This window comes from Ambystoma mexicanum, chromosome 10, assembly GCF_040938575.1.
Source record: "Ambystoma mexicanum isolate Mex_15411 chromosome 10, UKY_AmexF1_1, whole genome shotgun sequence".
NCBI classification, from domain to species: Eukaryota; Metazoa; Chordata; class Amphibia; order Caudata; family Ambystomatidae; genus Ambystoma; species Ambystoma mexicanum.
Window position 1 is genome coordinate 202844596 of NC_090932.1, and position 23461 is coordinate 202868056.

Genomic DNA, 23461 nt, shown 5'->3' on the forward strand with positions numbered 1-23461 from the left:
ACGGTCTTCCATTGCAAACTGTCATGCTGATCTTATCTCTCTCTCTCTCTCTCTCTCTCTCTCTCTCTCTCTCTCTCGCTCTCTCTCAGACGCACAGACACATACACACACAACCCAGCATTCACACATACACTGATACACCCACATGCAGTCACATGATTCCCTTGAGCACATTCTTACAACTTATCTCCTCATGGCATGAAATAACGCGTACACTATATCACCCTCATAATCACATTCTGTTGCTAACACAAACTCGAATGCTCACTCACATCCTATGTCTGCATTGCTCCGCGCAGTCTGTACTGTTTAAACGTTTTAGCCAGTCTGCGCCATTTCAGAAGGTGGCAAGACATGCGAAAAGCAGTCTTGATCCTGCCACCAATGGGGAAAGTCTAACCGGAACTGCTAAGTCACTGGACAGAACCACTCCAGACAAATGTCGCCCTTGTTGCACGTAATCATGGAGTTGAAGCCTGATTCCCTCGGTACAGGAAGCAATGGCCCCACATCGAGCACACACTCACTCAGGGAGTCAATTTAAAACCAAAGCAATGGGGACGAGGCTTTAAATCAGTCATAACCACTGACTTTGCTCTGTGAGCCTCTTACAACATAGAATTGCGATACAAGACCAACATGTGGCAGGGATTGCTGGTATTCCAGGCAGTGCATACATGTCCTACCTGTTCATCCTAGAATTGTCTTTTCTGTGGCACCATGAAGAGTGATTTTGTTGCGCTTTGTCCCCTTCTTTAATGGCACATGTAGAATACAAAATCAAGGTATGTAAGGCTGTTCAAAGAAAATATTGTTGTTATGATTAATTGAACTCCATTAATCCTTTAACTGCTGATTGTGCTCAACTCCTCCGCATTCGATTGCTCATGTACGAACTATGATATATTCCCCTAGCTATAAGCAGCTACACTCAAAGAACAGCATTTTTAATATACTTTTCAAGGTACCTCAGCCGCTTACTGCACATGCTGCAAAGATCTGTATGAAGGATGCAGATCAAAAGCGTGTATCCTGGATGTGCCAGAAAAACATTCCATCCATCTGAGGCTGACAGAGATCAGTAAGCTTGAGTGGGCGCTGGCATTCCTGTCTTGGAAGGGGACAACATCTGCTGGCAGTCTTAGCCCCTAGTGCGTATGCTTTTCCTCATCGCCCAGCAGGCACAAGTAGTAGCCAGAGCCACCCCTTCAGATCCTGGCTGGAGTGAGAGAGGTTTGCACTGACATGCAATGGTCTCTGGATGGTTAAACTAGTCCTCTGTGTATGGGTGGCGACATCTAGATTTCCTGTGTTGGTGACTGACTCTATAGGCACACCCACTGACCCAGCCACAAGTGATATCACAGGAAGGAATGGGGGTGAATGGGGGAAGGAGTCTAGGACATGATTCTCACTTTCAAAAGTGTTCCTTTTTAGATCATACATGAAAATGCTTTATCCTCCTCCATTTTGTCTGTCCCAAATAACCCAAAAGACAAAAGGGAAGCTGACCTATTGAAAGTGCTGCACATTTACACCAATTGTATCACACAATGCAGAAACAACGCTTTCATCTCACGTCCTCCTGCAATCTTAATAGGTATCCAGTCATAATTTCGAATACAATATATTCGAAAGTAAAAATGTCGAAAATATTTAGTCGAAAAACAAAAATGTCGAAAAACAAAAATGTCGACTTTTTTCGACTTTTTTCGATTTTATGTGTTAATAATAAATATTTTATTAAACTTTTTTAAAAAAATAATTAAAGGTATTTCCATGGGGGGTGGGGGTGATGGGGAGGATGGGGGGGTTGGGGATAGGGGTTTGGGAGGTTTTTTTAAATAATTAATTAATTATTTAATATTATATTAAAGATTTTTTTTAAATAATTAAAGGTATATCTATGGGGGGTGGGGGGGATGGGGAGGAGTGGGGGGTTGGGGTAGGGGTTTGGGATGGGGGGGATGGGGGGGACCCCCCCATAATAAATGTTACTATCTGGGTAAAAAAAAAAAAAAAAGTGTTTTGGGTTTTCGATTTTTTTTTCGACCTTTTTTTTCGAAATTATGACTTTTCCTATTATATGTATGTTTTTTCGACTTTTTTACATTCAACATTTTTTTTCGACATTTTTGCTATTCGACATTATGTTTTCGACTTTTTGACTATAAACCATCTTAATAGTATGTGTGGGTTTAACTTCCCACTGCTAAGACGTGCCTACGTGTACCAGAATGCAATGTACAGGGAGGCAAAATGCAAGGATTGACTGAGCATCTCACAGTGCACATGGGCCAACTTTGTATGTCTTTGCTTTTTCTTCTGGGTTTTCCATGTAAGATAACAATTGCTGCCCTTGATACAGTAATCACATTCTTATGCTTGATGGAAATACAAATTGATAAAAAAACAGGAAGTTACTTTAAACAATGAGGGGTGATGTATGTCAGATTAAGACAATGATCTTACTTTGTACCTTTGCATTTACCTTGACAAAACCCCCAAGATTATAAACACACAAGCACCCACATTACGAAACACACTTAGCCCATCTTTTCTTTCGAGTGCTCATACCTGCCAATCGGTAACATGCTAACAACTGCATCGACAGGGGTTCTCCAAGTGCGGCACATGCACGACGTGCAGATACGCGCACAATGATACTCACCAATTCATCGACACGCAACGTAAAACTTTCAGGATCACTGACAATATGAATTGCCATTCCAAATATGTGGTCCATGCCATTCTATGCACCTCCCATAAAACATACATTGGAAGTACAATACGAGAGTTAAGAATCTGTATTCGAGAACATTTAGCCAAGATCCTAAATTTCTTCTTGCGATACACTGGCAGACCACACACCAACTAGACAACAAGAAAGACCTGGAATTCATTGGATTCAAGAAGATCTCCCAGGGCAAATGGCGAGGAGGCAAGGAGAGTAAACTTCGACAGATGGAGTCGAGAATTATTTGCCAAATGCGTACCACCCTCGAGGGTTTGAACACAGATCCTAAAATGGGATCCTTTCTGTGATGACTTGATGTGTTTGAGTTGTGTGTATCATATACCCGTGTGTATCCGTTTTCACTTGTCACATCACATATCCGACAGATCATTTTCGGATCTAGAGAGAGGAGCGAGACAATTGATGAATGCCGTCCAGCTTTAACATGGACCGACTGACAAGAGACATCTTGAATTGCACCTGTAACCTTTTTTAGTACCAGACTATGAGCTCTCCAATTGGTCATTAATAAACATAGTGGTATAGGTAGACACACATGTTGCAAATGTACACGCTTTTTCAGTATACATAAAAATCATGGCACCATGCTGGGAGGGGACTACTTTACACATGTTTGTGCTTTCTTCATGTGTAAACAGCTTCAACCAATGTGTAACCCAGGAGCGAAATTGAAGAGTTTCAGCAATGAGGCAATTTTTTGTAACTGTAGTCTATATATTTGTAATTACAGTTATGCTCTCTGCAACTCTAGTCTTCGACACATAGGGCCTCATTACGACTCAGGCGGTAAGGGGTTTACGGCGGCGTAAACAGCGCCGACCCTTACCGCCTGATTCCGAGGTCCCTTAGCAGGTGTTAAAATCCATGGCGCTAAGGGACCTTGATGTTAATTACGCCACCGTAATTTATGGTGGCGTAATTAATGCCTTCCCCACTCCCATTATGCCCTATGGGGCAAAAATGGGAATTGGGAAGGGTAAATGGGGATTGGGGACTTACCGCCCCGCCAACCTCGGAATGGGGCGGTAAGTCCGCCAACCACCATGGCGTAAACGTAGTTTACGCCATGGTGGTAAAGGTACGACCCATTACCCATTGTTCCCATTACCATGGGTAATGGGAACAATGTTACTGTTGAGTTATTATTAGAATTAAGTCATAGAAATGGCTAGAAAGTGTGATAGCCCTCGATAAGGGCCACCTGTCTATAATATCCATCCTTATCGATAGTGCATGGTTACTAAATCATCTTCCACTGATTATAAATACCTGCAAGACATGCAATGTGTGTGACAGGTCATTAAGACAATGGTGCACTCAACTTTTATCTCTATCATTCATGATCAATACGTGCTGAGTGCAATTCTATATATATGGGGCCGGTTCTCAGATTCCGGTAAGAAAAATGCAACCTGTTGTATATTCGTCCAAAGCTGTGCATGTCAATAAGACATACAAGAGCATATCTGTGCATTATGGTCTGGGACTTATTTTTGGATTGGACAAGGGTCCAAGTTGGTCAAAGATCATTCTGTGTTGGAGACTTACAAGCAGCACTGGAAAGTGTGATACACGCACTCGTTCCCATTAGGAGGACATGATAGTCTGCGGGCGATGGTACAACCTATGTGGATGAGACACACAAGAGGTGTCCTTTAATTATAGACAGTAATGGAATGGGGCAAGCTTGGGGTATGGAGCTTGCCCTACATTTACTGAGCGCAAGCGTGATCCTTTTTTCCTTCTCAGGAGGGTACGTTTGCATGCAGTCTGCCACGCGGTGGTACACATGGTTTGTAATAATGGCTTACCCGTGTATGATTGCGGGTCCATGCTGTTACTAAGCAACAATAAACAATCTGAGAGTAAAGGTCCTGATCAAAGTGTAGCAGCATTCCTAAAGATAAGCCACAGATTTATATATGACAAATGTTGAGGGACAGAGCACCCTTAACTGTGCAGAGTAATGTGGTGCCCGTGTTTCTGAGGGATCAAAAAGCCAAATTGTGTACCGCGATCTGTTTAGATCACGGCTGCCATTAGGTTTGTCAATTATCAGTGGATGTTGCGGTAACGTCATGTGCATGCACGTGACGTCATGTGCCTCATATGGTCATTGCAAAGTATTCATATTAGAAGGGGCTAGGCTTATTACCCCTGGTTAAGCATAAGGTTAAAAGTTAAAACCATATTTTACATGCGAAACATTAATAGGATACTGTCAGTCAAGAAAACAGTGTGCATTGATATAGTGAGATTTAGGGTCTCATTACGACCCAGGCGGTCAGGAAATAACGGTGGCGGTAAACCCGCCGCCACCGTTGTTTCCGGACCGCCTGAGTCCAACCCCTACAGGCGGGAGGTGATGTTCCCGCCAGGTTTGACCTGGCGGGTTTAACACCGCCCGCCTGCAGGCGGACGAGGAAACACCGGCAGCATTACGAGATGCTGCCGGTGTTTCCATGATCCCCATTTCCATCGAGTCCCATAGGACTCAATGGGAATGGGGATTAACACCATTCTGCCTCTGTGATTCCCGGGAAACCGGGGTTGTAATGCCCCGGGAATTCCGGGAATCACGGAGGCGGAATGGTAATACGAATCCGGCGGTAACCAGGCAGTTTTACCACCTCGGTTACCGCCGGACTCGTAATGAGGCCCATTATCTAGAGTATGTCGATTTGGGAATGGTATTATCCTTGAAGAATTAATAAGAGACCAAATTATAATCCATGCCAGAGATCCATTAATCCAGGACAAATTATGTTATGGATGGTAGGGAATCCGTCATTACACTAGACATTAGCAATAGCAACAAGAGTGGAGCATAGTCATTTGTGTTAAAAAGAAATGAAAGCTAAGAAATTGGAAACATCCCAAAATGCTACGCAGAGTATCATCAAGCAGCCAATAGAATATGAAGAACAAGGAGCAGTAAATGTAGTACGTTTTAAGGAGAAAACCGATGAAAGCATGACCAAGTTCAACAGAACTAAGAATTGGAGTTTGGGACTTGAACATAAAGAAACCAAAGGAAGTTTCAGGAAGCCATGGACAAAAGGAGACTCAAAGATTTACTCACCACAAACAAGAGATCGAGATAGGTGTTTCAACTGTGGGAGGCTGGGACACTACTCAAACTCCAGGAATTGTCCACCGATTGGACAGAAGTGTGGGAATTGTGGAATGAAAGGACACTTTGCTGCTGTGTGTAGACGTAAGAAAAGAATATCAGTCGTGCAAGAAAACAAAGAGTCAGTAGAGGAAAGAGTGCTCGTAATTCGTGAACCTCCAGGGGTGGAGCTTAAGTATCCACGTTGTGAAATTTTCTTAGATAATTGGAAAGTAAAAGTCATGGTAGACAGTTGCTCACCGTACACAATCATCACCAAAGGAACTTGGCAAAAATTGATGAGCAAAGGTCTAAGGAGTACTTTCAAAACACCAGTCATAAAGAATCCAGTAGGATATGAAGGATCTAAAATTCAGATTAAAGATGCTGGTTCAACAGCATTGTGCAGTTCAGGGGTTGCCGGGCAGAGATAAAAGTGTATGTGGCAGAGAAAGCAGTGAACATAATTGGATGGAGAGACCAAGTGGCACTGAGAATCACACTAGACCCGTGTGAAGAGGAACCCATTTTACTGGTAAAAAGCAACAATGAACAGATAAAAGAACGAGACAAGGTGATGGAAGACGTATTCCGACCGAAGTTGGGACAGCTTAAGAATTTTATGCACAAAATAAAGCTGAGGAAAGATGTAATACCGGTGGCTCACAAAAAAAAGCCAGAACCATACCAATTGCCCTGATTGACAAGGTAGAACAAGAGTTACAAAGACTTGAAAATGAAGACATTATAGAGAGAATTGAATTGTCACAATGGATAAGTGCTATCGTTGTAGCTTTGATGAAAAATGGTAAATTGAGGACATGTGTGGATCTAAGAGATGTTAATAAGAATATCATCGTGGACATATAGCCATTGCCTATAATCTCTGAATTGCTTAATTGCATTGAAGGTGCTGATACTTTTTCCACATTGGATCTATTGAATGCCTATCATCAGATTGCACTGACAGAGGATTGCAGTGACATTACAGCTTTTATCACGCCTTTTGTATTATATCGCTATAAGCAGATGCTGTTTGGATTGGCATCTGCAGCAGCTTTTTTTCAAAGAACTATGGCACACACATTGAATGGTTTGAAAGGAACATTGGTATATCAAGATGATATCATTGTTTTTGGAAAAGGCGCTGAAGAACATGATCGCAGATTAAGTGATGTACTAGATAGATTGAGTGCTAAAGGTCTGACTGTTGAGAAGAAAAAGTGTACGTTTAAAGTTGGTGAAGTGGAGTATTTGGGACATGTGGTGAATGGTGAGGGATAAAAACCCACAGTAGAGGCTATGAAGGCTATCAGAGAGTGTCCTGACCTGAGCAACAAAGATGAGTTCAATGCATTTTTGGTTTTATGCGAATATTATAATAGATTTGTACAAAATGTTGCTAGTATAACTGAACCATTAAGGATATTGATGAAGAAAGATGTGAAATTTACATGGGATGAACAATGCAGGGATGTAGCACATTTCATAAAGAAAAGTATCAGTGAGACTGCAGAGTTAGGAGGCTTTGTTTTTGGCAGAGAAACTAAACTCACGGTGGATGCCAGTGGGAATGCGTTAGGAGTGGTATTATCCCAAATATCAGAACTGGGACATGATAAAACCATAAGTCATGCATCTTGTGCGATCACAGATGCGGAGAGTAGATGCTCAGTGATAGAAAGGGAACTAATGGCCTGTGTATGGGCGATTGGATATTTTAGAAAATATCTACGAGGAAGTAAGTTTTTGGTGCCGACAGATCATACACCATTAGTAGAGGTTTTGTCAGTGAAGGGAATGTGCAAGGCATCTGCGAGGTTGGCCAGACTAAGTCTCAAGTTACAGGAGGACAATTTCTTGATGAGCTATGTTCCAGGAAAAAGGAACGTAGTAGCAGATGTTTTATCAAGGTTACCTTTGGTAGATTGCAATAAGGGGAATAATGAACAAATTGAGGTAGTAGCTACTGTGTTTGAAGTGACCTCTAAAGAAATAATGTTAGAAGAACTGAGAAAAGATCAGGTTTTGGCTAAGGTTGTGGAATATACTGGTATGGATGGCCGGAAAGGAAAAGGTTAGATGAAGAATGTTTGAAGTTCTGGGAAGTGAGAGATTAGTACTCGGTGAATGATGATTTATTACTAAGGAATGACAAACTAATTCCTCCTCAAAGTCTGCAGACGGAATTAATTGAGAAAGCGCATCAAGGACATCTTGGCATTTCAGGTACCAAGATTAATGATAGGACCAAATATTGGTGGCTAGGAGTAGATTTGGCAGTCGAAAGATTTGTGAGAGATTGTTGGCCATGTCAGAACAGTGACAAAAGTTATAAGAGTTTTAGGAGTGAGCCCACCAAGATACCCAAGGTGGAGCGTCCATGGGAGAAATTAGGCATTGATATAGTAGGACCATATGGGGATTTCATGTAAGGAAATACATTTTTAATTGTATTGGTGGATTACTATTCCAAGTGGATGGAGGTGAAACTGGTGGATAACATTGATACTGCTGAGATAACATTTTTACTACACATTTTTAGAAGGGAAGGCTTTCTCAAATGCATAATAAGCGATAATGGAGTACATTTTAAAAGCAAATTAATGATGGATTTTGTGAAGCATTTAGGGACTGAATGGAAATTTTCATCGTTGTACCATCCCCAGACAAATGGGTGGGTCGAGAGGTGTAACAGGGTTGTTGGAGAAACTATTGAATTAGCTTTGTGCAACAACATATCTGTAGAAGATGCTCTGAGAGATAGTTTGGAGTAGTAGAGTTTCTATTAGGAGAGAGTTAGGCAAGTGTCCTTTTGAGTTAATGAGAGGCAGAATTCCTAATACTTTATTGAACCCGGTTTGGGTTAATTATAGAGGAAGGAGGAAATGTTATTAGAAGAAAGATGGACAATTTCAGGAAAACAAGTTAAAAGTGGTTCCAGGTGATTTGGTGAGAATCAAGAAGGCGCATATGGTAAGGAAGGGAGAATCCAAATATTCGGACCCAGTAAAAGTTAAAGAGGTGTTCAGGCGTGCAGTCAGGATTCAGGACGGGACTGTTTGGAACATGGATAGAGTAAGTAAATGGAGATGGTCAGGTGGTAGGACAGCAGGCAATGTAGCTGAAAGGAAAGGAAGAAGAGCTTTGAATTGTTTGATGAAGACGCACAATGGGATTCAGGGGAGGAGAATATGAGTGATGTTGCAAATGATGTTGAAGAGCAAACGGTTGGAAAATTCAGTCAGGAGGAGAGTGAAGTTGATGAGAGTGGTGAGAGTGTACATGGATATCCACATATTTCTATCTCACAAGGAAGAAGAATTAAGCGACTTCCAGCGTGGTCTAAGGACTATGTAATGAATTGATCTACTTTTCAATGGATGGTGCTATGTTTAGGTAATAATAATAGTTTGTTCTGTTGTTATTTATTAATTATTTTTATTTATACTATAACTTTATTTAATTGGTTTTTGTTTTTTTTATTTTAAGGAGAGGGATGTTGTTGTTTACTCATGTTATGTATTATGGTCAGCTTCACATCTACGCTCACTTTGCATCTGCGTGTTTCTGTGGCGTGTGAGAATGTTTGGGTTTGAAGGAGCGGAGCTCGGGGAAGAACAGAGAGCGTTGGGAACAGGGCGAGTGGTTGGCTGGATGCAAGAGGGACGGATGAAGGCGAGTGCTAGGTTTATAAGAAATAAAGATACCGGTGACTTATAAAAAGGTGTGAGACTCCCTTACTACAGTTCTCACTGAGAGCATACCTTTTTCTGTACATGTAAAGTGGTTCTCTTTAGCAAAAAAAAAAAAAGAGTGGTCAGATTGCAGGGGTATCACAATGAGGTGTAAATGGACACCAATCCCCATACTAACAGCTGAGGGGTTCACGGTTTTTTTCTTCTTTTTTTCACATAGACATAAAACATCAGTGCCCAGGGCAAAAAATGAATCTATGGTAAAAGCATGTTATTTTTTAAAACATTAGCTGGCCTTGAGAGTAAACAATTTATTAATTTTCTGGGGGGTGCCAGTGGCTACGTTTCAGGGAAGTATAGTGAAGTACTCAGCGCCTTTGCCAGCCACTCGGAGAGGGAGAGCAGCCCCTGAGGTGCCATCATCGATGATCAGTGGGGATTCTTGCTCCATGTGACATTTTCCAGGAGAGTGGGTGAAAACACCCCACACTACCATCACCCTGTATTTGGCAGCACAGCTGGAACTACATCAGTGTCTCCCCTTGAGATGTATCTCCCCCTGACTTTTTACCAATCTTTGACTCTCCTCTTTTGCATGCTCCCTCCAGGTATTGTCTCGTTGTGACATGCACTCCTTTTTAACCCTGTCACTATTCTAATTTTGTTTCTTCTTTCTATCCCTGTCACTTGGGGCCTGATTTACAGAGAAACATGCTAAATGGCACAAAAGTTCTTTGCGTGTGCCCTAGGATTGTGTGGTACAAAAGCATCGCGCAAGGAGGTGATTTACAGAAATAAGTGCAAGCAGGGACCTACAGTGCAAAAAAAACAGGATTGCACCTGACACACCCACAACACAACCCTAATGCAAACCAAGGACCCACTGAAATTGACCATTTTGTGCAGAATGTGAACCCTGACACCAGATGCAGTGGAAAAGCTACACATTGCATGGTGAGTACTCAGCAGTAATCACCATTATGTGCACCCATAGCAACCACAACCAGTCCCTGGAGTGCCACAAATATGTGCCTTACAAATGCAGCCTGTACCCTCATCCATTATTCTTACTCCCTGTACACGCACAAATCTGATCCCCCCATGCCTACATCCAACACCCACCAACCTACTTAGGCCTACTATTGCTACTCCTTGCACACCCAACAATCTGAGCCCCGTATATACAAAGTGCAATTATACCCACTAATCCTATTCTTTGTACAACCATCAATCACCACACCACACACATAACCCCACAAACCCCCCTCAAAGGACCAGCACACACAAGGTACACCCCAAATCCACACAACCCTGCACCCATGCATCCCCATCGAAGAAATGAAATAGGGCACATGGTCCACTCATACATTTGTCACTTGGCTGTCTCCATTAGTGGCCACTTTGTGGGTGGGGGCATAATGGTTTATGAGAACTGTCCACCAGCTGGTGGATGCCCCCCCTGCACCTGTACGTGTGCAACAGGAAGGCAAGAAGCCAACCACCTCACGACTTGCTTGGGTACCCCCAGTGCAGGCGTTGCCAAATTGCGCTTAGGCCAGAGTGACGCTGAAGTGAGACTTGAAGCTGTGGGCCATGTGGAACCCTACCCCTGGCAGGGGTCCCAGGCGAAGAGCTGGCTGCGCACTGTGAGGTTGACCATGACACACTGTGCCGTCAGTCCTGCCCACTGGGCAGTCAGTAAGCTGAACCAAATGGCCAAAGTTGAATGTGTGTCCCAATAAAGCCAAGCAGTTGGACGCACACACTGTGGAGAAGGCAGTGAGGGTGGGACTTGGGGCCTGGACAGGGCTACACGAGGCAGGCTCCTCCTGGGTCTGCAGCCCACAAGAAATCAGCCCTGTTCCAAAATCCAGAAACCTCTGCATTTCAATACTCAGCCCAATACCCCATCAACATCCATCTGAAGTGTCACCACCTCCAGTGTGTAGCCACAACACCCTACTGTATCTTGTGGAGGGACATTGTGCACACATTATACAAATTTCAGCCTGTGGGTGTTGTGTACAAAATGAGGGACTACAATTGTTGACAGAACTTGGACGGGGCACTGTCTTAATTACTGACATTGACACTGTATGGTCTGTGTTACTACTTGTTCACCATAACACCCCTCCTGAGGAAATTGACTCCTCATGGCTCACCATACCAAATATGGCAGAGGAATACCACCTGAGTCTTCCTGGTAATGATTATTTATAACACACTTAATACCCAGTGTTTTTTTTAAGCGCGGACCCAGGGATTGAACCTGGCTGCTCCATGTCGTCTTGCTTCCAAGGCAAGCGTGTTGCCCCTGAGCTATCCTCCCGAGCAGGCTCATCCACATGAATGTATCATCTCACCATGCCTAGAGGTTTGAGGGTTGAGTGGGACATCACATCCTCACTCAACCTTGTACACCATCCGTTCAGATTCCAATCATACACAGATGTATCTCCCATGAGGCACACCATGGAGAAATCAATGACTATATTCAGTGGAGGCACCTGTGGTGCTGTTGACACAAATTCACCTGAAGCACCTGTACAGCTACAAACACCCTTATGCACACACTCATCTGCCCTACAGATGTCGGAGTGATGTTTGGTGGGTAACACATCATTAGCAGTCACAGTGCGTTAAATGAACTCAACTCTGCACAAAAGGCCAAATCAGGCAGTACAGCCATTTACATTATATATACTAAGCATGACAGTGACCATCATTGGGATTACCAAATTCACAGAGCAACACACAACCTCAATGGCAACATCACCACACCCAAAACTCAATTGACAAACACAAGACATTGATAAAGCCTTGCAGACATGTCACCCATAAAACGCATCCAGATCCACAGCACAATCACAACCCCGCATGAGTAGTGGGGCCACCAACCACATCTCATGAGCACAGGTGTGTACAGTGCAACATCCATGCTTACTGCAAGGTACAGTCATAAATGTCCCACATAGGTAATCATAGTTCTGTACAACCAACATACAAGGCTACATGAATATTTGTGCAAGGTATGCAATGTAGGACAGCCTTTACTACGACAATGATGAACCATAACAATACCCACCACCACCACCCTCACACATATAAAGATGCACATGACAGTCTTCACACAACACAAATACATCTAACAATCCCATCCACATACATTGACTATATGCATGGACCGAGAAGGCCACAATTAATACATCTACATCGGGTGAGCCATAAGGTCATGGCTGTGAGCCTGACATCTGCATACAGCACACACAGTGCTTGCTGGCAATGTGAACACGGAACACAGAATCATACCTGCACAGTGAGCAGATTTATGGACAAATGCTACAGAGAATCTTGTCAACTGAAGACAATGACAAGCTGATTGAGGACTTATGAACCCCGAGAAGCATACCACATGAGTATGCGGCATGCACCCATCAAAACAGCCCAGTGTGACAGCACACCAAAAGATGAATTTCACACAGACATGCACGTCAGAGAACGGGAATTTCAAACGAAAATACAAAATAACCACATGAATCCGAATGAACCAAAGATACAACTATATAATAACACAAAAAGAACTTGAACCATGAAAATATTACACCAAAACAAAATCACAGGAATCTTTCTTCAAAAAAATAAACGATGCAAATCCATATAAAACAAAATATTTACAGTCACTGCTGCAGTCCTATTTTGGACAATGCTTGGCCCAAGGCTGCCTGTGTCTCTACCTCCACTTGCTGCAGGCAGGCCTCAGTGGTATCAGGACATCCCGAGTGGTCTGTTCAACTTGTTGTGCAGCCCTCATACTTACCCCCAGAATAGCATCACAAAACTCCTCCATCCGTGCATGTGCCCCCGCCCTGGCCCTGACAGCTGCCTCCTCCATTGCCTGCAGCCTCTGTTCCTCCTGCTGCCTTTTGAGTTGCAGTTGGCATGTGGTGACTGCATGTATCCAGTGCCTTGCCAGCTGCCTCTCCTGCTGGACATCGAAAGCCCTCTGCCTCCACTGCCACAACAGCTCCAGCTGCCTGGAATCCTGCCTATGGCACTGGGACTCCCTCCGGTGAGATGAACGACTTCTGGAAGGGAGTACTGCCCCACCACATGCCTCTAGTTCCATGTCCCCCTGCACTGTGTGATCCTCTGCAATGTACAACCCAGACCACGGGACCACATTATCTCTCCCTTTGGAAACTTTAATCAATGATGTGGACATTGTAATTGTTTTTATGTGAAAACCACGGTCTCTCAAACAATTCTAACATTGTGTGTACTCCAAAGGGAGAGATAATGTGTGGGAGTATGGGAGTGTGGGAGTATTACAACATGTTGAGAGTGTTATTTATATTCTTAAATGTTTTAGTACATTACGCTTGGGACAATCAGACATACTTCGCGGAGGGCAAATAAACTGTCCAAATTGTGACGCCTAGTCCCACGCAAACTGTCTGATTGACCAAAGTGTACAGATATGGGGTATGAATTCCTATACTGCAATTTTTAACTACTTTGTTTTCAAATTAAGGTTTTTGATCAAACGATCGAAACCAAAGGATCAAAAACCAAAGGATCATTTTATTTTTTATTATATTTTTTGGGGGGTTTCGTTTAGTGAAAAAAAGTGGTTTTTACCACAAAAACAGGAGTTGGAGGGGGCCTCGCCAAAAAAAAAAAAATGTAAAAAACAAAAATAAACAATTCGATCCTTTGGTTTTCGGTCCTTTGGTGTCGATCCTATGACCATTCGACCCTTTGGTTGTCGATCCTTTGACCTACAACCCAAATCTTACATCTGCAGTGAACACTTGTGTATAGGCACATTGTAAATGCCATATCATATCATATCATGTTTCCATATGCATGATGGTACAATTGGAAGTGGAATACTACGCAAAGCAACAGTAACAATGTCACACGTACATAGCAAACCAGAGGACAGAACTGACTTGCCACGTACTGCACTGTGCCCCCCACAGCAGTTTCCCCTCTCCATAAGTGCTGCCATCCCGCTCCCACCTACTCTGATGCAGCTACAGCACCACTATTTCACCTTTGGCAATACTGCCATTTACCTGTACTGTGGAGCAGCGATGAAATGTTGGTGTCCAGATGAGTCAGTGGCATTGTTCAGCAAATAGTCCCAGGACTGCACACTGGGGAATAGCAGGAGTGTGAGGCCAAGCCAAGCTGGAGAAGGAACAGGAAGCAGGGAGAGGAGTGTGGCAGCAACAGCTTGTTATTCAAACGGGGCCCGTTTTGCGTGAGATACATGCATCACGCTGAGCAAACTGCGCATGCATGGTTTACTACAAATAGGGGGCTCATGTGCAGGATGCATCTGTGCTGCATGATCCTAACAGGGTTAGGATGTGGAGCACATCAGAAATTGGTGTGACGGGCGGGACCTGAGTATCTGCAGAGCAAGTGCAAACTAGCAAGATTTTCTGTGAATCATCTACATCCCCCCTATCATGGATGGAAGGGGAACTGGAAGGGATGGGAGTCCAGTTGAAGAGGAGCGGAGCACAAGCAAAACGTGCCAGGAAGAGAGTGCCAACACCACATGTTGGGGATGCACCACTGGCACAGATGGGCAGCAGTGCTGTAGGTGAAGGGGCCACTGGAACTCCCACGACCCAGGGACAGCCAAAGGTCCCTGAGAAGTTGCAGAGTCGGAAAAAGAAATTCACTGAGGAGGAGTTGCAAATCCTCAAAGACTATGTGGATGAGCACTTGCTGCCAATGACATGAATGCTATGATTTATTGGGCAAACTGATGATGTCTGCTTGAATTGGACATTGCACTTGCATCACCAGAATATGTGTCGCTGATATCGGCAGGTCACTGTCAGTATGCTGCATTTATGTCTTGAAGACTTTCGTGACATGTCCAAGTTGCAGGTATACCTCTTTCCTTACTCATCAGGTTTACACTGCCATGATGTATGTCGGATGCAGGGTTTCTGCGGGGGCATGTTGCTTCTGCTAGAGGAGAACAAGACTATATGACCAGTTTGTGAGTCTGATGCATGTGTCTGATGGTCCTTATGCTCTGCATGTATTACATGTGGGGCATACAGATGGCCCCCTGACTTTTGTTGTCTGCCTTTTTGTAGTTGATGATACAGCAGAGGAGTTGTCAGGGGATGCACAACCAGACACCAGCTGTGGCTGGGCTGCTGTGTGTGGTGTGAAACCTACTGCTGTTGCAGACCATCCTCAGCATGCCTGCACAGGCATCATCACAGGAGGATGATGATTCATATGTCACAGACATATTGAGGCAGATGGTGGAACAACCACCAGCCAGCAGTCCCGACCTCATGCTTCTCTTTGAGATCTTGGAGGAGACTGAGCATGATGGGGGACAGGGCACCGTGCCCCTGCCAGTGGTGAGCTTCTTCTGGTGGCACTGTGCCTGCAACATTGCCCAAACCCATCCTGGAAGCAGGAGAGGTGTGTACTGGGAGTGGGATGCATGTGGACCCTCACCCGATGCCAGGCCGCTCATTCAGAGAGGAACACACTGCCTCATCACGGGTTCATCAACCATGCATGCGTGGGGTTGTATGCCTGTTTTCTGCTTTAACTGGGATGAGGATGTGAAGATACAGGCAATTGTGCAACAGGGCAAGGTCATGCATTAGATCAGCAGGGGTATGCATCGTCAGGCAGACAATGGGCCTCATTACGAGGTGGGCGGTAAGGGATTACCAGCACAGGTAAGGGCACCAGTGCCGGTACTCACTTACTGCCCTACTACGAGTTCCCTTTGCGGGTCCTTCCTTAATGCCTGTTTTTTTCAGGCGTTAAGGACGGGACCCGCAAAGGGACTCTAGAGCCAATAACGGTACCACAATTTGCGGTACCGTTATTAGCGCCTTCCCCATTCCCATTGAGCGCTGTGGGGGCTCAAATGGGAATGGGGAATGGCCCTGGTAAATGGGGAATTACAGGTCCCGCCAACCTTGGAATGGAATGGACCGGTAATTGCTCCATTCACCAGGGCGGAGTCGGAACGAGTTTGGAGGCAGCCATGGCTACCTCCAACCTCGTAATGAGGCCCAATATCTTAGCATCTAATGCCAAGATGTGTCTAGAATTCCAATGTTGCATGGGGCGATCTCTGCCTTGAGGCAATGCCTATATGAGGAGATTAAATCCTCAAGGGACCAGCACAGGAATGAGATGACAGAACTGGTGTGCTCCTGCATGAGCAGTTGTATGCCTCAAGGGAGCATCACCTTCTTGAGATGTCCTCCCTGAGGGACCCTATCAAAATCCAGATGGATGCAATAAAGCTACTATGCAGGCAGACATGAAGAAGACGCGTCATCCAGATCTGGCTGCAATTGGTGGACCGTTGCATGCTTCTGTATCATGTGTGTCAGCCGCACAAGAGGACCAGCATTGGCCTTGGCATGGCCAGGGTCCCATCCCACGATGATCCACAGGGTGGGTCTTAGCAAGGCTTCTTGCTATTGATGCTATTTTGTTTTTCCCTTCAGAACATTCTTATTTGACTTCTCACCTTACCACGCCCCTTTCTCATGCCTCCCGCTGACTATGTGCACTATGTGCACAGTGCTGTTTTTTTAGTTCATATTTCTTTTTTGATGTCCAAGGTGGACTCCTTTTATTTGTCTGACAGACATTGCCATGATGCAGCATGTGCAGTTTGTTCACTTCAAATGTGATTTTGATAGTGATACTCCAGGTGGCATGTGCATACTGCCATGTTCAGTGATGATAACTGACATGCTGATTCACCAAGGGACATGATCAGACTTTCAGGTAAACATTATCTTGACCCATGATGTGCATTAAATGTAGAGTATGTGTGACAGGGTCCATGCACTCTACTGAACGTGTATCCATTGCAATTTCAGGTCACTTTGCAGAGTAAAAAAGCACAATTGGGTGCCTTTGTGTTTGCGGCCCCGGCCCTTTGGAATGCCCTGCCTAGTCACCTGAGTAAATCCTCAGTCCTGAGTAATTTCAAAAAGGGTCTAAAAACATTTCTTTTTAAATAAGCATCCATCTGATAGCCTCTCTCTGGCAACTCCTTGACCTCAGGATACCTTCTGCCTGTTTTTTGTTATGTTTGTTTTTGTCCACGCCCTCACACCCACAGGTCTATGGTTGTGCAAAACAAATGTTATAAAGTAAAGTAAAGTAAAGAGTAAGCTGCCACCTACCCTGTGGATGCACCCAGATCCCTCTCCTTCTATCCAATTCCCCATTCCTTCTGCTGGACACTCACCCCTGACACAAATGAGGAGGCACCGTGTTAGGGGGAGGTGTTGTGGGATAGACGGCACAACAGCAGTTTGTGTGATGGGCTGCCTGACATGAGTGCTTAAAAACCACTACACTTCTTGACCAAGGACTTTATGATCTTTTTGATCTCTCTTCAGTACAAGATCGAGGTGGAAATCGGGTCAGAATAAAACGTTTTGGACATGATAGTATGCACATGGCAGGAGTTACAGAGCATCTATTTGAAGGCCTTTGGAATAGTTAAGGCAGGAGAGCAGAAGTACCATATCTGCTCAAGCAAAGGGAATTCCCTCAGCAAATCAAATGGAATCAATGGTTAATATCTTCCACCTGTTGAAGATCCTAGTGACATATCTGTACCAGGATGGGACCTAGGTTCTTTACTACTTTAATTTCGTTGGGCATTGCAATTGTCAACATGACTACAGGCAGAGAGGCAAAGTGAGATGCCATTTGCAACATGTTACAATTGTGGTGTTCCATTGTTAAGTTTCCGATTTTTTAGGGTCAACTAGAGGTACATTTTTACTGCATCTTCTGGGAAATCGAGCATCTGTTTCCAGAGACCTGTGGCGTTTGCAAGATCAATATCATATATGCAGCCGGTGTGATAAGAGGATTGAATCAGGAGGGCAAGAGGGGACAAGCAAAGTCTGAACAGAAAAGAAGGGTGGGTGGATCCCTGGGAACTACAGAGAGGCTTGTGGGATGGGTGAAGAAGAAAGTGGAAGAAATGAGATTCGGATTCAGCCGAAGAGAACTGAAAGGAGACAGTCCCAAGCAGTTTCAAGCTAAAGACTCAAAAGACACCAGACTCCCAATTCGGATCAATACATATCCAATACACAAAATATTCTGAATGTTAAAAAAGATTTGTCAGATAATTTGAGTGGGTGGGAGAGTGAATGCGATAAAAACGCTTGAACATGTTTAGAATGCTCAGTTGCCCTTTACTTTAATTTTCATTTGTATCTTTACACAATTATAATTATTTAACATAAACTATTTTTGGCAGAAAAGGATTATTGTGAGAAACAAGGCGCCCTGACAGTTAGATATGTGTGCAAGGGCTGCAGATTGAGGCAAAAAAGGAAGGCAACCTGCCAAAGTTGCCAACAGTACATGAATGAGACAAAGGGTGGTTTGCCTGATATCTGCACACAAAAACACAATTCGAACTACAGTTAGCATGAGTTTTAATTGGAGAATTCTTGAACAGCCTTACACGTGTTTCGAGCTAAGAGGCTCGTCATCAGAGGCTGGTAATTCTTGTATTTCTTGTGAGGTAGGACAGCCTGACAATGTATTAGTTCATATTCCAGTGGCATCAGTGTAGGAAGATCATTCAATATCTTGTAAGTCTTAACAGGTCCTTCTAATGGTTATCTCTGTTCTTTGCTAATTGTTTGTATCCTATTTAATATCTTTTGCTTGAACCTTTCAGAGCTTGTCCTGTACATTGTGGTGGATTTGAGAATGTAGTGCCTAAGATTTCTATGTCCATGTCAGTAGAAAGCGTAGAAAGCAGGACTTATCTCCATATTCATATTAGGGGTCCCTTCATTTAAGTATGGAGGTTTCTTCCCTCTCTTCTGTCACTGTTTTCAGATGTCCTGCAACCAATGTCCTTTCACTGAAACCTTGCAAGAGCTTCAGCTATTATGCCAGGTTTAAGAATTTCTTACCTCCTATTTCTATTTATCATTATGCAAATAGTGTATTTGTGTGTTGCTACTTAGCAGTGGAATACCCTTGCTTTTTGCATGTGCTTTTAGAGCATTCTAAACAATGTTTCACCCATCTTCTTCTGGAAGGAATTCTGTTCTGGATAATACCTTATTTGCCCCTCTACCTCCTCATTAACCTCATGAATGGAGAATAGCACAGGGCAACATGCTGTTCTTGGAAACAAGACCACGCAGACCAACAGAGGTTCGAATCCCGGATCCCCACTTAGAAACCAAACTCAGGTAATAAGCTTCCTAATCATGTGTTTCTTTGTTCTTGACCTACAGTAAGAGGTATTTCAAGACTCATTGGATATGATCCGAGAAGACTATGATCACAGTGTATTTTCCCTGTGGGAGATTGTCCTTGCTTGCCAAAAAATTATTAATTCAGAAATATGCTCTATGAGCCTGCAAATAGAATGAAAATTACTTTTCACCTGGATGGCAAGTAGATAATTCACAATTTCAGCCAGGCCTTTAATATGTTGTCCAAGTTTACACAGTGAAGTTCTCACACTAATTCTCCTGGTTCACTGTCAATGCTGCCAGCCATAGCCAGGACATGTTCCCTGCTGTCAAGGTCTCACCGCTTACAAACCTCAATGGTTTCTATAAAACACAGGTCAGAACGGTCTCCTGATCCTCTTTAGGATCATAAAGCAAGCTGACACGTGTTGTATGTGTGAGTAGTTGCACCCCATGACTTCTCCCTCACCCCAGTATCCCTCTCCCAAGACCTATTTATAAAATCTCAGGAGGCTAAATCATCCCCATCTGAAGTCCCCACTCAAGTTTGAATCACAACCAAACTTTCCTGAGTGCACATCCCAGTCTTGTTCCTGGGTACTAAATCATGAAGCTTGACTACTTTCCTTTTCATCTGTGAAGGGCAACTCATGGTGGTCCCAAGGTTATCTTCAATGAAAAAGTGACTTCACAGCCCAGCCATTACAGCTAACTTTCGGCATTCTAACTTGACATGACCTTCCAACGCCAAACTACCTCAGGGAACCACCTAAGAGCTGGGATGTACATATTCACTGTAGCTCCATTTTCCCTGTCAGTAGAGTCTCCCTTTTTGAACAAGTCACCCCATAGCTTATCAATCATGACCATATGCCATTCAAAATGTTTTCTAAAATTGCAATACAATGAATATCTCACCAACAAGGAGCTCTACAAACACTAGAAACATATTTAACTGTCAAACCCTTAAAGGAAATCCTAATAGCCCATGCATAGATAATGAGCTAGAAAGAATGGTCATAGGCATCCTCCTTTTCCTACACTGACCTCAAAAATGTGAGATTGAATTGCCAGCGTGTATTCCTTCATGTGGAAAACAATGTTTCCCAGATCAAGAAACACAAATATTCCCATCAATATCGATGCATCACGTACCATTATGTTGCGAACTAAAGAGGCCACGCTAAGGATTCTGGAGATCATCCTCTCTTTCCTACAAAATATAAGTAAAATCCCCGCTATCCTTGAACCAAGGACACCAACTCTTTCTCCCCCCAGCCAGGCCAGACCCAGTCATTTAAACAGAGCTGGACCTAAAACCATGCAATAATGTACATCAACCCCCTAGAGAAGATACTCACACGAGCCAGCCAATTGTATCTCCTTCAGAAATAGGAGACACAGTGACATTAGGCATCTCACTTGTGTGTGACAAACCAGTGCATGAATGCCCACTCATTGAACATATTCTCTCTTTCAAAAACAACATTTTAGCGCCTCCATGGAAGCAATCCTTGACTTGGGGGAAAAGTGAACAAAATGCCCAATTCCGGACGGCCACCAGGGGGCGCGCGGATGAGTCGCCTCTCCGTGTGAGCGCTCTACACAGGGTCCGGAAAGTGGCAGTGAGCCCCCACTTCGAGACCCCCCCCAGAGCTGATTTTTGACCAAGAGACGTGGGAAGGTGTCCCCCCCACCTGAGAGAAAACCCGGAGAAAATCGGAAGCGGCATCGTGGTGAAATTAACGCCGGCGCTTTGAGGCCTTCGGCGCGGCGTGAGTTCCGCGGAACTCCCAACCCGGGCCTGCGTATACGCGGGAAGTGCCGCCCTCTGAGTTTGATCCGGCGCACTTCTCGGTCCTCCGCGTGGAACCGGCTGCGCACCTCTGCCAAGGGCGGTTGATACCCCCACCGCGACACGGTAGGCGGACCCCTCACCCCCCCTGCAAAGCTCAGGAGGCCCTGGTGGCTTGGTCCTTCACGTCCCCGCGTTGGCGGGTGCTAACGTCGCTTCACGACCCGAATGCTGTTGGAGGCCTCCCTTTATGGACCCTAAAACCAGGCTAGCGAAATATACGTTTTCACCAATTGCCAGATCCCCAGGGCCCTCCTTGATTTCTATAATGTCGACTGCAGGATCCGAGGCCGCCGCGACCAAGGCGGATGTTGCTGATTTGCTTGCCGAAATGAGGGGCATGCGAGCAGATATTGGCAATAGGATAGACAAGATCACGCAGAGGATCGACAAAATGGACGATAGGCTCGAACAGGTTGAGCACAACCAAACATCTCTGAATGTGCTGGAAGCACAGATGGATCACCGAATCGCAGATATATCGGACAGAGAGAATGAACTGCGCCTTAAGGTCGATGACCTCGAGAACAGGGAGCGCCGGAACAATATCCGAATATTTGGTCTTCCTGAGAAAGAGGGCGAAACCGAACTGGACCTGAAGCAATCGTTACATGCCATCCTGAAGCTCCTATACAACGATGACTCAATTGACGCGCCTAAAATTGACCGCATCCATAGGGCCGGAGGTAGACCGGGGGCCCCGAGATCGGTCCTGGCCCGATTCCATAACTATGCGGACAGAGCGCGAATCTTGGACAAGGCCAGAAGCGCCCCACAGCTGTCCTTGGAGAACTCCGTCATTTCACTTTTTCAGGATTTGTCATCCCTCACGTTGGCGATGAGGAAAAAGTGCTCTCCGATCACGAAAATGTTGAAAGACAAGGGCGTCAGGTATCGCTGGGGGTATCCATTTTCCCTCACTTTCGAATGGGAAGGCTCGACAATGAGACTTGTCTCGGAGAAAGACATTGCTGACTGTACGTCGGATCTGTTGGGTGCGCCGGAGGGTGCTCCCTCTCATGAGGATCAAGGATCATCTGGTGGTGAATGGAAAGTCAAGGCTTCGCGGCGAAGAAGGATTCCAGGCTCTAGAAAATACAGAAAAATGAACACCTCCCAAGATATGGAACATTGACAGGGTGCCTGAGGTACTTTGACATACTATTTGGTTAGAGGTAAACTGGGAAAATTACTCCACCACGGAGGTTACGAACTCTCATGTGCGAGTCGACCTCCCTATATGTGACTGACTGTGAAAGGTCGCCTCCTCCAAGTGTGAGGTATTGTTAGCTCGATGTCTCACAGATGTTAGAAATGTGGTAAGGCATAATATCTCTGCTCCGCTAGCTCCTGGGGGAGGGTAAATGTCTCTGTTACTGAATTATTGTTATCGTTAAGTGCACACAAAAGTTGGGGGCTCACTGATATATATTATCCTATTATGATAGGACCGCCTGTTTTGCGGTCTTCACTGGTGGTCCGAGTTCGGCTGGGTGATGTCAACCTGGGCGAATCGGGCGCCGAATGTGTTGGGGACGGGGGGGGGGGTGGGGGAGGGGGTGGTTGGGGAACACACTTCTTACACTGATTTTGACACGACGTACACGCAGACACACCTTGCGCACACCGAGGCCCACGATATGCTCCAGACGAGTTGGTCGTCGGTCTCCATGGGATTCTCTGGGAACCAATCCCTTCACGACGACCCATGCATAGCGATGGCCGACAGGAAATGTGCCGTGGCACAGAGGGAATGGCCGCCCACGATCAACAATT